At 42.9% G+C, this 15,065-nt stretch overlaps 7 non-coding genes and 1 pseudogene across 7 annotated transcripts; all 8 read right to left on the bottom strand.

Annotated features, from left to right (window-relative positions):
* Nucleotides 1-378: 378 nt before the first annotated feature.
* On the bottom strand, nucleotides 379-569 carry LOC141244923 (U2 spliceosomal RNA). Its single transcript, XR_012308818.1, has one exon. It is a non-coding gene; the product is annotated as a U2 spliceosomal RNA (small nuclear RNA).
* Nucleotides 570-1,686: 1,117 nt separating this feature from the next.
* LOC141244956 (U2 spliceosomal RNA) lies at nucleotides 1,687-1,870 on the bottom strand. Its single transcript, XR_012308849.1, has one exon. It is a non-coding gene; the product is annotated as a U2 spliceosomal RNA (small nuclear RNA).
* Nucleotides 1,871-2,662: 792 nt separating this feature from the next.
* LOC141244974 (U2 spliceosomal RNA) lies at nucleotides 2,663-2,754 on the bottom strand (annotated as a pseudogene).
* Nucleotides 2,755-3,869: 1,115 nt separating this feature from the next.
* LOC141244876 (U2 spliceosomal RNA) lies at nucleotides 3,870-4,060 on the bottom strand. The gene has a single exon (XR_012308774.1). It is a non-coding gene; the product is annotated as a U2 spliceosomal RNA (small nuclear RNA).
* A 1,118-nt stretch (nucleotides 4,061-5,178) lies between these two features.
* On the bottom strand, nucleotides 5,179-5,369 carry LOC141244875 (U2 spliceosomal RNA). The gene has a single exon (XR_012308773.1). It is a non-coding gene; the product is annotated as a U2 spliceosomal RNA (small nuclear RNA).
* Nucleotides 5,370-6,486: 1,117 nt separating this feature from the next.
* On the bottom strand, nucleotides 6,487-6,677 carry LOC141244874 (U2 spliceosomal RNA). Its single transcript, XR_012308772.1, has one exon. It is a non-coding gene; the product is annotated as a U2 spliceosomal RNA (small nuclear RNA).
* A 1,119-nt stretch (nucleotides 6,678-7,796) lies between these two features.
* On the bottom strand, nucleotides 7,797-7,987 carry LOC141244873 (U2 spliceosomal RNA). The gene has a single exon (XR_012308771.1). It is a non-coding gene; the product is annotated as a U2 spliceosomal RNA (small nuclear RNA).
* A 1,121-nt stretch (nucleotides 7,988-9,108) lies between these two features.
* On the bottom strand, nucleotides 9,109-9,298 carry LOC141244963 (U2 spliceosomal RNA). Its single transcript, XR_012308855.1, has one exon. It is a non-coding gene; the product is annotated as a U2 spliceosomal RNA (small nuclear RNA).
* Nucleotides 9,299-15,065: the final 5,767 nt, after the last annotated feature.

The raw sequence follows: 15,065 nt of genomic DNA, 5'->3' as shown, positions 1-15,065 counted from the left end.
GGGCATTTGCTAAATAGATGGTGTGTGTGCAACAATATACTGAAAGGTCAATTATATTGTGCAGCTTATCTCACCACCTGTAGTTATTTAGGTGAAAGCTCCAAAATGCTTGCCTAATATGTCTGTTTATCCAAAAGGAAGTATAGAGGGAGAGCTAGATAGATAGCATTGCATTACATTACATGGCAATGCAATGCACAGTTGCTGAAGTTGAACCAAAATGAGCTTGTCATCTGGCTTCTGCAACTTTTAACATGAAAAATCCAATGAGGAGAAGAAAAGCAAAGCCAAAGAGTCCATCCCAAAATCCGACAAACAAGCCAAATGAACAAAAAGCATTGAATTCAATTCTTTCTGATTTTAGAAACTGCATTAAAGAAGGGGTGCACCGGTCCTGGAGATACTGCAATACCAGGTCAATGCGTGGAGTGGACAGAGCAAGCTCTTTTTCCATCTCCCTGTTCTAAAAATCCATTTAATATATGGTCCCCAGATAGGGGACGTATCAGATATTACACTGATAAGAACAGATACTACACTTGATCTTAGCCAAAAGGCCGAGAAGCGATAACCAGAATTGGTTTCCGACTACGGTGCCACCCAAGGATTCTGAAAAGTCCATTTGTGGAGATGGCCACCTGGACTCCCGTTAAGAAGACATGCTGTCAACCTCTAGATCCCTCACATGCCTGCACTTTTCGGCTTGCTGCTGCTGCAATCCACGCGTTTTAGATCTGCATAACTCCACCTCTTTTAGCACAGTACCCTCAACCCCCGGCTGTTCCCACCCGCCTCAACACCGTTGGAAGGGAGGAGAACCAATTAAGGCGGGGGGGGGGGGTGGAACGAGCAGCTGTCTACCCTTAGCAGGAGGGTTGCTGATTAATTACCTCTCCTGCTGCTGCTGCTGCTGGCTGTCCAGCAGCAGACTGAAGGTGGCTGCTGCTGTGCGCAGGTATATAAAGGCTCAGAGCCTATTATGACACGCGCAGCCAGCGTTCCATTGCCACATTCCGTCTACTGCAGGCGGGATACCTGGATGGCTGAATGTCACTGAGAAGCTCACAGAGACCGCCATAAGCAACAGTTTAAAAGAATGCCACAGACTAATCAACCAAACTTTTTGGGTTGGTTTCTCTTTTATAGTCTGCAGGCATTAAATGAAAAAAGTCAGTGTTCCAGCAGAGGGAGACAACGTTTCAGAAAAGGCATTGTAGCAAACCAAAAAAGAAATTTTAAGCGCAGCAGAGTAACCAGCTCACATACCTGTTAGCTCAGGTGAGTTTAAAAGGCTGCTGTTGATAACAAGGGCATTTGCTAAATAGATGGTGTGTGTGCAACAATATACTGAAAGGTCAATTATATTGTGCAGCTTATCTCACCACCTGTAGTTATTTAGGTGAAAGCTCCGAAATGCTTGCCTAATATGTCTGTTTATCCAAAAGGAAGTATAGAGGGAGAGCTAGATAGATAGCATTGCATTACATTACATGGCAATGCAATGCACAGTTGCTGAAGTTGAACCAAAATGAGCTTGTCATCTGGCTTCTGCAACTTTTAACATGAAAAATCCAATGAGGAGAAGAAAAGCAAAGCCAAAGAGTCCATCCCAAAATCCGACAAACAAGCCAAATGAACAAAAAGCATTGAATTCAATTCTTTCTGATTTTAGAAACTGCATTAAAGAAGGGGTGCACCGGTCCTGGAGATACTGCAATACCAGGTCAATGCGTGGAGTGGACAGAGCAAGCTCTTTTTCCATCTCCCTGTTCTAAAAATCCATTTAATATATGGTCCCCAGATAGGGGACGTATCAGATATTAAACTGATAAGAACAGATTTTTTTTTTTTATCGAAAGCCCGAATTCGTGTACAAAACCCGAGTGCGCTTAAAAAAGTGACAAGTGCCACAAAAAAAGTGCACTAGGATGCTGGTCTTCTTGAAACCCTCTCCAAAAGGAGAAGGGTCCCCCAAACCATTCCCCGTCCCTCCGAGCCAGAAGGCCACAGCGAGGAACAGGGACAAATAGCCACCTCCAGCCGGAGCCAGAGGCGACCCAATCTTACCCCCAATACCTGCCCGAGTTCTCACCCGAGCAAGGCACTGGGAGCCAAAGACTGTGCTCCCCTCCCGGAAGAGGGGAGCCAACAACGCTCTCCTCCCGAAAGAGGAGAGCCAGGGGGGTTCAGGGGGGAGCGGAACCTGATGGCCACACACTCCCCCCCTAGACCTGCCAAGAGAGGAACCCGTAAGGGAACCGCATCCCGACAAAATCCTAGTAAGGACGTGGACACACGTGAAAAAGTGGACACACAGTGACAAAAAAAAATTAAATAAATAGTGAAGGTTTCACAGTATAATACTGCCCGGACCTTTGACCGGGAATTGAAAAATTCCCCATCCTAAGGCCAGAAGGCCCGGAATAAGGGTGTGTGTGAAGAAAGAAATATTGAAGTGCTAGTGCAAATGTGCCATAAACTCAAGTGGGGTTCCCAATCCCAGTGAGTTAAGGCACCCCAGGGTCACCACTCCTGGGGCACTTCACACTTCGGGCTTTCGATCTTCCCCGGCCCAATGGCGTCGATCCTGGGGGGCCATGCTTTCCACCAGATGACTATATTGCCACCTGGCGTACTAACAAGCGCCTAAACCCCAGTGTGCATAATGTATCAATCTACTAGGGCGGCCAACATCCAAAACCGCCTTTTCGAAAGATACTACACTTGATCTTAGCCAAAAGGCCGAGAAGCGATAACCAGAATTGGTTTCCGACTACGGTGCCACCCAAGGATTCTGAAAAGTCCATTTGTGGAGATGGCCACCTGGACTCCCGTTAAGAAGACATGCTGTCAACCTCTAGATCCCTCACATGCCTGCACTTTTCGGCTTGCTGCTGCTGCAATCCACGCGTTTTAGATCTGCATAACTCCACCTCTTTTAGCACAGTACCCTCAACCCCCGGCTGTTCCCACCCGCCTCAACACCGTTGGAAGGGAGGAGAACCAATTAAGGCGGGGGGGGGGTGGAACGAGCAGCTGTCTACCCTTAGCAGGAGGGTTGCTGATTAATTACCTCTCCTGCTGCTGCTGCTGCTGGCTGTCCAGCAGCAGACTGAAGGTGGCTGCTGCTGTGCGCAGGTATATAAAGGCTCAGAGCCTATTATGACACGCGCAGCCAGCGTTCCATTGCCACATTCCGTCTACTGCAGGCGGGATACCTGGATGGCTGAATGTCACTGAGAAGCTCACAGAGACCGCCATAAGCAACAGTTTAAAAGAATGCCACAGACTAATCAACCAAACTTTTTAGGTTGGTTTCTCTTTTATGGTCTGCAGGCATTAAATGAAAGAAGTCAGTGTTCCAGCAGAGGGAGACAACGTTTCAGAAAAGGCATTGTAGCAAACCAAAAAAGAAATTTTAAGCGCAGCAGAGTAACCAGCTCACATACCTGTTAGCTCAGGTGAGTTTAAAAGGCTGCTGTTGATAACAAGGGCATTTGCTAAATAGATGGTGTGTGTGCAACAATATACTGAAAGGTCAATTATATTGTGCAGCTTATCTCACCACCTGTAGTTATTTAGGTGAAAGCTCCAAAATGCTTGCCTAATATGTCTGTTTATCCAAAAGGAAGTATAGAGGGAGAGCTAGATAGATAGCATTGCATTACATTACATGGCAATGCAATGCACAGTTGCTGAAGTTGAACCAAAATGAGCTTGTCATCTGGCTTCTGCAACTTTTAACATGAAAAATCCAATGAGGAGAAGAAAAGCAAAGCCAAAGAGTCCATCCCAAAATCCGACAAACAAGCCAAATGAACAAAAAGCATTGAATTCAATTCTTTCTGATTTTAGAAACTGCATTAAAGAAGGGGTGCACCGGTCCTGGAGATACTGCAATACCAGGTCAATGCGTGGAGTGGACAGAGCAAGCTCTTTTTCCATCTCCCTGTTCTAAAAATCCATTTAATATATGGTCCCCAGATAGGGGACGTATCAGATATTAAACTGATAAGAACAGATACTACACTTGATCTTAGCCAAAAGGCCGAGAAGCGATAACCAGAATTGGTTTCCGACTACGGTGCCACCCAAGGATTCTGAAAAGTCCATTTGTGGAGATGGCCACCTGGACTCCCGTTAAGAAGACATGCTGTCAACCTCTAGATCCCTCACATGCCTGCACTTTTCGGCTTGCTGCTGCTGCAATCCACGCGTTTTAGATCTGCATAACTCCACCTCTTTTAGCACAGTACCCTCAACCCCCGGCTGTTCCCACCCGCCTCAACACCGTTGGAAGGGAGGAGAACCAATTAAGGCGGGGGGGGGGTGGAACGAGCAGCTGTCTACCCTTAGCAGGAGGGTTGCTGATTAATTACCTCTCCTGCTGCTGCTGCTGCTGCTGGCTGTCCAGCAGCAGACTGAAGGTGGCTGCTGCTGTGCGCAGGTATATAAAGGCTCAGAGCCTATTATGACACGCGCAGCCAGCGTTCCATTGCCACATTCCGTCTACTGCAGGCGGGATACCTGGATGGCTGAATGTCACTGAGAAGCTCACAGAGACCGCCATAAGCAACAGTTTAAAAGAATGCCACAGACTAATCAACCAAACTTTTTGGGTTGGTTTCTCTTTTATAGTCTGCAGGCATTAAATGAAAGAAGTCAGTGTTCCAGCAGAGGGAGACAACGTTTCAGAAAAGGCATTGTAGCAAACCAAAAAAGAAATTTTAAGCGCAGCAGAGTAACCAGCTCACATACCTGTTAGCTCAGGTGAGTTTAAAAGGCTGCTGTTGATAACAAGGGCATTTGCTAAATAGATGGTGTGTGTGCAACAATATACTGAAAGGTCAATTATATTGTGCAGCTTATCTCACCACCTGTAGTTATTTAGGTGAAAGCTCCAAAATGCTTGCCTAATATGTCTGTTTATCCAAAAGGAAGTATAGAGGGAGAGCTAGATAGATAGCATTGCATTACATTACATGGCAATGCAATGCACAGTTGCTGAAGTTGAACCAAAATGAGCTTGTCATCTGGCTTCTGCAACTTTTAACATGAAAAATCCAATGAGGAGAAGAAAAGCAAAGCCAAAGAGTCCATCCCAAAATCCGACAAACAAGCCAAATGAACAAAAAGCATTGAATTCAATTCTTTCTGATTTTAGAAACTGCATTAAAGAAGGGGTGCACCGGTCCTGGAGATACTGCAATACCAGGTCAATGCGTGGAGTGGACAGAGCAAGCTCTTTTTCCATCTCCCTGTTCTAAAAATCCATTTAATATATGGTCCCCAGATAGGGGACGTATCAGATATTAAACTGATAAGAACAGATACTACACTTGATCTTAGCCAAAAGGCCGAGAAGCGATAACCAGAATTGGTTTCCGACTACGGTGCCACCCAAGGATTCTGAAAAGTCCATTTGTGGAGATGGCCACCTGGACTCCCGTTAAGAAGACATGCTGTCAACCTCTAGATCCCTCACATGCCTGCACTTTTCGGCTTGCTGCTGCTGCAATCCACGCGTTTTAGATCTGCATAACTCCACCTCTTTTAGCACAGTACCCTCAACCCCCGGCTGTTCCCACCCGCCTCAACACCGTTGGAAGGGAGGAGAACCAATTAAGGCGGGGGGGGGTGGAACGAGCAGCTGTCTACCCTTAGCAGGAGGGTTGCTGATTAATTACCTCTCCTGCTGCTGCTGCTGCTGCTGGCTGTCCAGCAGCAGACTGAAGGTGGCTGCTGCTGTGCGCAGGTATATAAAGGCTCAGAGCCTATTATGACACGCGCAGCCAGCGTTCCATTGCCACATTCCATCTACTGCAGGCAGGATACCTGGATGGCTGAATGTCACTGAGAAGCTCACAGAGACCGCCATAAGCAACAGTTTAAAAGAATGCCACAGACTAATCAACCAAACTTTTTGGGTTGGTTTCTCTTTTATAGTCTGCAGGCATTAAATGAAAGAAGTCAGTGTTCCAGCAGAGGGAGACAACGTTTCAGAAAAGGCATTGTAGCAAACCAAAAAAGAAATTTTAAGCGCAGCAGAGTAACCAGCTCACATACCTGTTAGCTCAGGTGAGTTTAAAAGGCTGCTGTTGATAACAAGGGCATTTGCTAAATAGATGGTGTGTGTGCAACAATATACTGAAAGGTCAATTATATTGTGCAGCTTATCTCACCACCTGTAGTTATTTAGGTGAAAGCTCCAAAATGCTTGCCTAATATGTCTGTTTATCCAAAAGGAAGTATAGAGGGAGAGCTAGATAGATAGCATTGCATTACATTACATGGCAATGCAATGCACAGTTGCTGAAGTTGAACCAAAATGAGCTTGTCATCTGGCTTCTGCAACTTTTAACATGAAAAATCCAATGAGGAGAAGAAAAGCAAAGCCAAAGAGTCCATCCCAAAATCCGACAAACAAGCCAAATGAACAAAAAGCATTGAATTCAATTCTTTCTGATTTTAGAAACTGCATTAAAGAAGGGGTGCACCGGTCCTGGAGATACTGCAATACCAGGTCAATGCGTGGAGTGGACAGAGCAAGCTCTTTTTCCATCTCCCTGTTCTAAAAATCCATTTAATATATGGTCCCCAGATAGGGGACGTATCAGATATTAAACTGATAAGAACAGATACTACACTTGATCTTAGCCAAAAGGCCGAGAAGCGATAACCAGAATTGGTTTCCGACTACGGTGCCACCCAAGGATTCTGAAAAGTCCATTTGTGGAGATGGCCACCTGGACTCCCGTTAAGAAGACATGCTGTCAACCTCTAGATCCCTCACATGCCTGCACTTTTCGGCTTGCTGCTGCTGCAATCCACGCGTTTTAGATCTGCATAACTCCACCTCTTTTAGCACAGTACCCTCAACCCCCGGCTGTTCCCACCCGCCTCAACACCGTTGGAAGGAAGGAGAACCAATTAAGGCGGGGGGGGGGGTGGAACGAGCAGCTGTCTACCCTTAGCAGGAGGGTTGCTGATTAATTACCTCTCCTGCTGCTGCTGCTGCTGCTGGCTGTCCAGCAGCAGACTGAAGGTGGCTGCTGCTGTGCGCAGGTATATAAAGGCTCAGAGCCTATTATGACACGCGCAGCCAGCGTTCCATTGCCACATTCCGTCTACTGCAGGCGGGATACCTGGATGGCTGAATGTCACTGAGAAGCTCACAGAGACCGCCATAAGCAACAGTTTAAAAGAATGCCACAGACTAATCAACCAAACTTTTTAGGTTGGTTTCTCTTTTATAGTCTGCAGGCATTAAATGAAAGAAGTCAGTGTTCCAGCAGAGGGAGACAACGTTTCAGAAAAGGCATTGTAGCAAACCAAAAAAGAAATTTTAAGCGCAGCAGAGTAACCAGCTCACATACCTGTTAGCTCAGGTGAGTTTAAAAGGCTGCTGTTGATAACAAGGGCATTTGCTAAATAGATGGTGTGTGTGCAACAATATACTGAAAGGTCAATTATATTGTGCAGCTTATCTCACCACCTGTAGTTATTTAGGTGAAAGCTCCAAAATGCTTGCCTAATATGTCTGTTTATCCAAAAGGAAGTATAGAGGGAGAGCTAGATAGATAGCATTGCATTACATTACATGGCAATGCAATGCACAGTTGCTGAAGTTGAACCAAAATGAGCTTGTCATCTGGCTTCTGCAACTTTTAACATGAAAAATCCAATGAGGAGAAGAAAAGCAAAGCCAAAGAGTCCATCCCAAAATCCGACAAACAAGCCAAATGAACAAAAAGCATTGAATTCAATTCTTTCTGATTTTAGAAACTGCATTAAAGAAGGGGTGCACCGGTCCTGGAGATACTGCAATACCAGGTCAATGCGTGGAGTGGACAGAGCAAGCTCTTTTTCCATCTCCCTGTTCTAAAAATCCATTTAATATATGGTCCCCAGATAGGGGACGTATCAGATATTAAACTGATAAGAACAGATACTACACTTGATCTTAGCCAAAAGGCCGAGAAGCGATAACCAGAATTGGTTTCCGACTACGGTGCCCCCCAAGGATTCTGAAAAGTCCATTTGTGGAGATGGCCACCTGGACTCCCGTTAAGAAGACATGCTGTCAACCTCTAGATCCCTCACATGCCTGCACTTTTCGGCTTGCTGCTGCTGCAATCCACGCGTTTTAGATCTGCATAACTCCACCTCTTTTAGCACAGTACCCTCAACCCCCGGCTGTTCCCACCCGCCTCAACACCGTTGGAAGGGAGGAGAACCAATTAAGGCGGGGGGGGGGGGTGGAACGAGCAGCTGTCTACCCTTAGCAGGAGGGTTGCTGATTAATTACCTCTCCTGCTGCTGCTGCTGCTGGCTGGCTGTCCAGCAGCAGACTGAAGGTGGCTGCTGCTGTGCGCAGGTATATAAAGGCTCAGAGCCTATTATGACACGCGCAGCCAGCGTTCCATTGCCACATTCCGTCTACTGCAGGTGGGATACCTGGATGGCTGAATGTCACTGAGAAGCTCACAGAGACCGCCATAAGCAACAGTTTAAAAGAATGCCACAGACTAATCAACCAAACTTTTTGGGTTGGTTTCTCTTTTATAGTCTGCAGGCATTAAATGAAAGAAGTCAGTGTTCCAGCAGAGGGAGACAACGTTTCAGAAAAGGCATTGTAGCAAACCAAAAAAGAAATTTTAAGCGCAGCAGAGTAACCAGCTCACATACCTGTTAGCTCAGGTGAGTTTAAAAGGCTGCTGTTGATAACAAGGGCATTTGCTAAATAGATGGTGTGTGTGCAACAATATACTGAAAGGTCAATTATATTGTGCAGCTTATCTCACCACCTGTAGTTATTTAGGTGAAAGCTCCAAAATGCTTGCCTAATATGTCTGTTTATCCAAAAGGAAGTATAGAGGGAGAGCTAGATAGATAGCATTGCATTACATTACATGGCAATGCAATGCACAGTTGCTGAAGTTGAACCAAAATGAGCTTGTCATCTGGCTTCTGCAACTTTTAACATGAAAAATCCAATGAGGAGAAGAAAAGCAAAGCCAAAGAGTCCATCCCAAAATCCGACAAACAAGCCAAATGAACAAAAAGCATTGAATTCAATTCTTTCTGATTTTAGAAACTGCATTAAAGAAGGGGTGCACCGGTCCTGGAGATACTGCAATACCAGGTCAATGCGTGGAGTGGACAGAGCAAGCTCTTTTTCCATCTCCCTGTTCTAAAAATCCATTTAATATATGGTCCCCAGATAGGGGACGTATCAGATATTAAACTGATAAGAACAGATTTTTTTTTTTTAATTTGGCTATCCCCTCACAGGGATAAAACCAGTTTTATTAAAAAATTACACAGATGTACAGAAATAAAAGCAACATTTTACATCATTACAAATTTTTATACTTTGTCTCGAAACATACGAGACTTAAAAACATAAATTATTCAAATAGGATAAAAATTTGCATATATTCAAATTAATAAAATGTTACAAAAATTCAAAATGTGTTCCATACATTGACATCCCATTTTAGGGAGATATTTGGATTATTTTTTTTATCTAATAAAAAATATACATACATTTCACTTAAACAAAAACTAAAAACATCATTTAAAGACAATTCATCATGATTAAAAATTAAAATATTTCGGGCTTTCCAGAGAGCTATTTTGGCGCAATTTATTGTCTTCCATGCCATAATTTTTTGGTCTTCTGTTGGGCATTCCATAAGTCCATAAAGTATTGTGGCGTAGTTAAAGTCTTTGAGGTCTGCCACTTTTTCCATCAGAGGGAGCAATTTTCTCCAGAACGCTTTTGCAAAAGGACAAGTCCATAGTAGATGTTTCACTGATTCCTCCTCTTGACATCCGCTTCTTGGGCAAATGGCAGACCTCACGAGTCCTCTTCTATGTTGGAATGCCCGGCACGGAAGACATTGGTGTGCGCAGCTCCAAGCCAAATCTTTCTGTATATTAAAAAGATATTTTGCATTAATGACTTTCCATATATTCAATATTTGTTCATCATCATAGCGCTCAATGTTACATAACTCTTCATTTTTACAAAGACTTTTAATTAATTTCTTACTATTTTGTAGATCTCCCGCTTCTTTACCCCCTAAATTAAAATGAATCACTATTTTTTCTAAAATTAAATAATGCGTTGGCAGTTTAAAAGCATATGGAGATGATAAAACCGTTTCAAACCACCCAAACTTTCTCATAAAAAAACCAGTGTTATAACGCATAAAAAAGGACCAATAGTGATTTTTAAAAAGGGCATTAAAACAGAAGCAAAAAAATTTAATTAAAAGGAACCTACTAAAATCTGGAAAGTCTTTCCCACCTTTGAGCTTTGGTTTTGTTACAATTTCTCTTTTTAATTTCTCCATCTTAGAACTCCAGAAAAAAGTAAAACATGCTTTAGTGATCTTTTTTAAAATATTTACAGGGGGAGGGAAAACCAAACTCAAATACAATAAAAGAGGCAAAATGACCATTTTTATAATTAATACTTTACCCTCCATCGTTAATTTTCTCATATTCCACATACATATTTTCGTATTCACTTTCTGAGCTACCGCCTCCCAGTTATTTAGACCATTATTGGATTCACAGAAAGAAATACCTAAAATATTAATAGAGTCAGTTATTGGAATAAAAACATCGTGTAAAATCATCTCCCCAATATTTAAAATACTACTCTTATTAAAATTAACCTTAAAACCAGAAGCTGTACAAAAGGATTGGATCTGTTTGAGTGAGTTTTGTAGTGATGGTGCATCTCGGCAAAGGATCGCCACATCGTCCATGTAACCCACCACTTTTGCTTCTGTTCCTTTGCTTCCAGGTAGAGGGATACCACATATTTGTCTATCTCTACGGATTGCACATAAAAGTGGCTCAAGAGCACAAATAAAAAGTAGTGGGGACAGGGGGCACCCCTGTTTTACCCCTGATTTTAAAAAAACATCTTGTGTCTTAAAACCATTTACTAAAATCTTACTTGTGCAGTCCTTATAAAACGCTTTAAGAGATAATAAAAACCTTTCTGGTATGCCCATTTTTTCTAAAACCTTAAAAAGATAAAAATGAGAAATCTGATCAAAAGCTTTTTCGAAGTCAATTGATAAAATTGCCATCTTTCCTTTTCTGTTTTTAATGTCTTCAATACAGTCTTTAACAAGGTTTAGATTGTCCCAGATACTGCGCTCAGGCACACCACATACTTGGTTTGAGTGGATTATTTTTCCTATAATTTTTTTAAGGCGGTTTGCACAAATTTTTGCCATTATTTTATAGTCACAGTTTAGTAGGGTTATAGGTCTCCAGTTTTTTAAGTCTGTCTTATCACCTTTCTTATATAATAATGAGACCTCCCCTTTTTTCCAGGATTTTAATAAAACCTTATCATTAAAAACTTCAGTAAAAACATAAAACAGATCCTCTTTTAAAATATCATAAAATTTTACATAAAACTCTATAGGAATACCGTCTGATCCAGGGACTTTTCCAATTTTAAAACTTTTTATGGTTTGTAAAATTTCTTCTCCTGTTATGTTTTGTGATAAAAACTCTTGGGAGGCGGTATCTAAAACAGATGTTATTTCTTCTAGAGAATTTTGCATTATATTTTCATCTATTCTTTTATCATTAAAAAGATTAAAATAGTAACCATGTACCTTTTCCAAAATTTTTCCCATATTTTTCTCTCCATCTATATCTTCAATTACTGTTTTTTTCTCTCTAATTTTTTTAAAAAAATATCTAGAACATTTTTCGTCTTCCTCCACGTGTTTTATTCTGGAGCGGAAAATGAGCTCTTTCCCTTTTTGTTCTAGTGATTTTGTTATTTCTTCTTTCAGTATTTTAATATCTTTTTCTACTTCTAGACCATTTTCTCTAAGTTTATATAAGGTCTGTAACCGGGTATTTAAATTATTATATAATTCTAGCTTTTCTTTTGCTTTATATATGCTTTTCTTAATAAAAAAATCTTTTATTTTTTTTTTCATTTTATCCCACCAGGCACTTATAGGGACATTTACATCTTTCTTCCTCCTGCAGTTTTTATAAAATTCAATAAAATCCGATAAAATCTTAGAATCATTTAAAAGGGATACATTCATTTTCCAAGTTTTTTTCCCACATTTTTTATTAGCATTAATTTTTACACTAAAAGATAAAAATTTATGATCTGAGAAGATATTATCGTGGGTTTCACATTTATCAGGTAAAATTTGTTCTGAACCGAATATAAAATCTATTCTTGAACTGCAATTTAAATTGCTCCAGGTAAAGCCGGCCTCTACTGAACTAGTCTTGTTGCATTCTTTATAAATATCAACAAGTCTAAAATCACTTAAAATATTACTTAACATACCGGAAGTTTTGTCATAGTTTCTACTTACGGCTGTAGAGCGCCGACTTTCACCCTTTAAAATACAATTAAAATCACCTGCCAAGATAAAAGGTTCAGAGGTATTAATAAATAATGGTAAAATCTCTAACATGTCAGCTCTTTCATTTTTATCTGGGGACCCATAAAAATTTAAAAATTGCCATTTTACACCATTAATAAAAGCTTTAACTAATAACATACGACCTGGTAAAATCTCTTGGATAAAATCAATTTGAACGTTTCCCTTAAAAAGTATAGCTATCCCTGCTGATCCGGTAACATTTGACCCGGACCACACTGATGGGCCACATTTCCAATCCTCTTTGTATTTTTTGTAGGATACTGTGTGCGGGATATTGCATTCCTGTAAAAAGAAGACGGAAGCCGTAAGACAAGTTAAAAAATTAAATAATGTTACTCTTCTGGTTTTTGATTTTAGACCCCTCACATTGAGGGAAATGCCCTTAAGTTCTGCCATTGGAGGAAAGTAAAAAAATTATATAAAACAGAAATACGGAACTTACTTCCTATCCGCTGAACCGGCCAGACCACTTACGCTCGAGCTACTTCCCTCGTCCGAATTTATCGTAAGTAAGGACTCCATGGAGGAGGAACTTGACTCACCAAGACAATGACCCAACGCTACATGTGAGTAGCTTGGGAGACAACTAAGAGGAACAGCACCCTGGGTCTCCATGGGCTGGCCATTCAGATCCTTATCAGGTGGGTCCCCAGGTGGCTCCCCTGCACCCAGGGGAGGCCGACACACAGGGGAAGGTTGGGTACAAGGCAATGTACCCGAGCTCACGGAGCTGGCAAGGCCTGGCTCCCCACCGGGGTCAGCAGGGTCCGGGACTTTTGGGGGACCAACGTCCACCTCCCCACCAGGAGATGTGTCCATCTGATCCCCATCAGCCGCTCCATTCGAACCATCTTTCTTCCCTCTTTTCTTTTTATGGGGACCCACCGTAGTCCAGTTAGCCTCAGACTCAGGCCCAGGAAACCCAGTTTTTGCCTCGGGCTCGGTGTCAACCTTCTGCCGGTCTCTTTTGGTTTTACCGATCATGCCCTTTTGTTCCTTTTCTGCCTTTCTTTTAGCCTCCCTGTTGTCTTGGTGCCAACTTTTCCTCACTGCTTGGGAGTTACCCTTCATTACCTCTGAGCTTTCCTCATCACTCGAATCGCCCTCTTTGCTCGCTGAGGCTCCAGGTTGTTGTTCCTCCTCCTGAGGGGTGGTCTGACCTGTTGGTTCATTTTCGGATGTCCTGGCCTTTTCCTTCCGTCTCTGTTCGGCCTCCCAGAACCTATGTGGGCATGAAAAATAAAAATGACCAGGTTTTTGGCAGAAATTACATTTTTTATCATGAGGACATTCTTTGGTGTCATGTTCTGTACTAGCACAGTTTCTACAGGTTGCCTCACAGTCATCCTTAAAATGGCCATATTTTCCACAGTTTCTACAAAAGGGTGGCATACCAGAAAAAAAGAAGTCTCCATTTGAGGAACCTATTTTAAAACGTGCAGGAGGGAGTTTCACACCGCCTGGGAAATTAGGGTCTCTTTCACATGTTACTAGAAATTTCCATTTGGACGTCCATATGTGAAACTCATTAAGTACTTTCCCTATACATTTTACACTTTTAAAGTACATTGAAAGAAAACATGTTAGTTCCACTGAAGTAACGAAAGGAGAAAATACTTTAAGGATTACCATTTTTACCTCATCCAGGACGTGCTCGATAACTTGTATTCCTTTTAGAATAGGATTGTTTTTTGCCTTTCTGGCTCTTACCAGGACATCCTGAAAAATGCCTTCCCCGGTGAAGGTGATGTCATAATCGCCACGCCTCGGATAATCCTGGATAGAGAGAATCTCGTTCTTCTGCAAATGAAAGAGCCCTTCAAGCACGTCCTGGACTACGTACCGCAATTTCCTTTCATCACTTCCGCCCTCTGTGAAATGAATACGGATAGTGTTTTTAAGCCTCGCATAGTGAGGCACGAGGTTGGGGTCAACCTCCATGGTAACGCAACAAGAAAAAGCAAATCGCAAACCGCTTGCAATCTGCGCCTTTCAGAGTTCTGTAAACAGAAACACCTGAGAGGCTGGGGGGGATCGCAACCCGTTACCCTGGGACTAAGCCCTCTCCCAATAGCAGCAGGCAGGGGAGCCCACCGAAGTGGGTCACCCTGCAAGGCCGAGGAGAGGGGTACCCGAGTACCTTCTGGACCACAGTCGCCTGTACAAGACACTTGACCGCAGCCAAAAGGCCGAGAAGCGATAACCAGAATTGGTTTCCGACTACGGTGCCACCCAAGGATTCTGAAAAGTCCATTTGTGGAGATGGCCACCTGGACTCCCGTTAAGAAGACATGCTGTCAACCTCTAGATCCCTCACATGCCTGCACTTTTCGGCTTGCTGCTGCTGCAATCCACGCGTTTTAGATCTGCATAACTCCACCTCTTTTAGCACAGTACCCTCAACCCCCGGCTGTTCCCACCCGCCTCAACACCGTTGGAAGGGAGGAGAACCAATTAAGGCGGGGGGGGTGGAACGAGCAGCTGTCTACCCTTAGCAGGAGGGTTGCTGATTAATTACCTCTCCTGCTGCTGCTGCTGCTGGCTGGCTGTCCAGCAGCAGACTGAAGGTGGCTGCTGCTGTGCGCAGGTATATAAAGGCTCAGAGCCTATTAT

The sequence above is a fragment of the Phyllobates terribilis genome, unplaced genomic scaffold, assembly GCF_046119375.1.
Source record: "Phyllobates terribilis strain yellow unplaced genomic scaffold, ASM4611937v1 Scaffold_1631__1_contigs__length_240842, whole genome shotgun sequence".
NCBI classification, from domain to species: Eukaryota; Metazoa; Chordata; class Amphibia; order Anura; family Dendrobatidae; genus Phyllobates; species Phyllobates terribilis.
The sequence above is the reverse complement of the archived record's forward strand: the minus strand, read 5'-3'. Positions and strand labels throughout refer to the sequence as shown.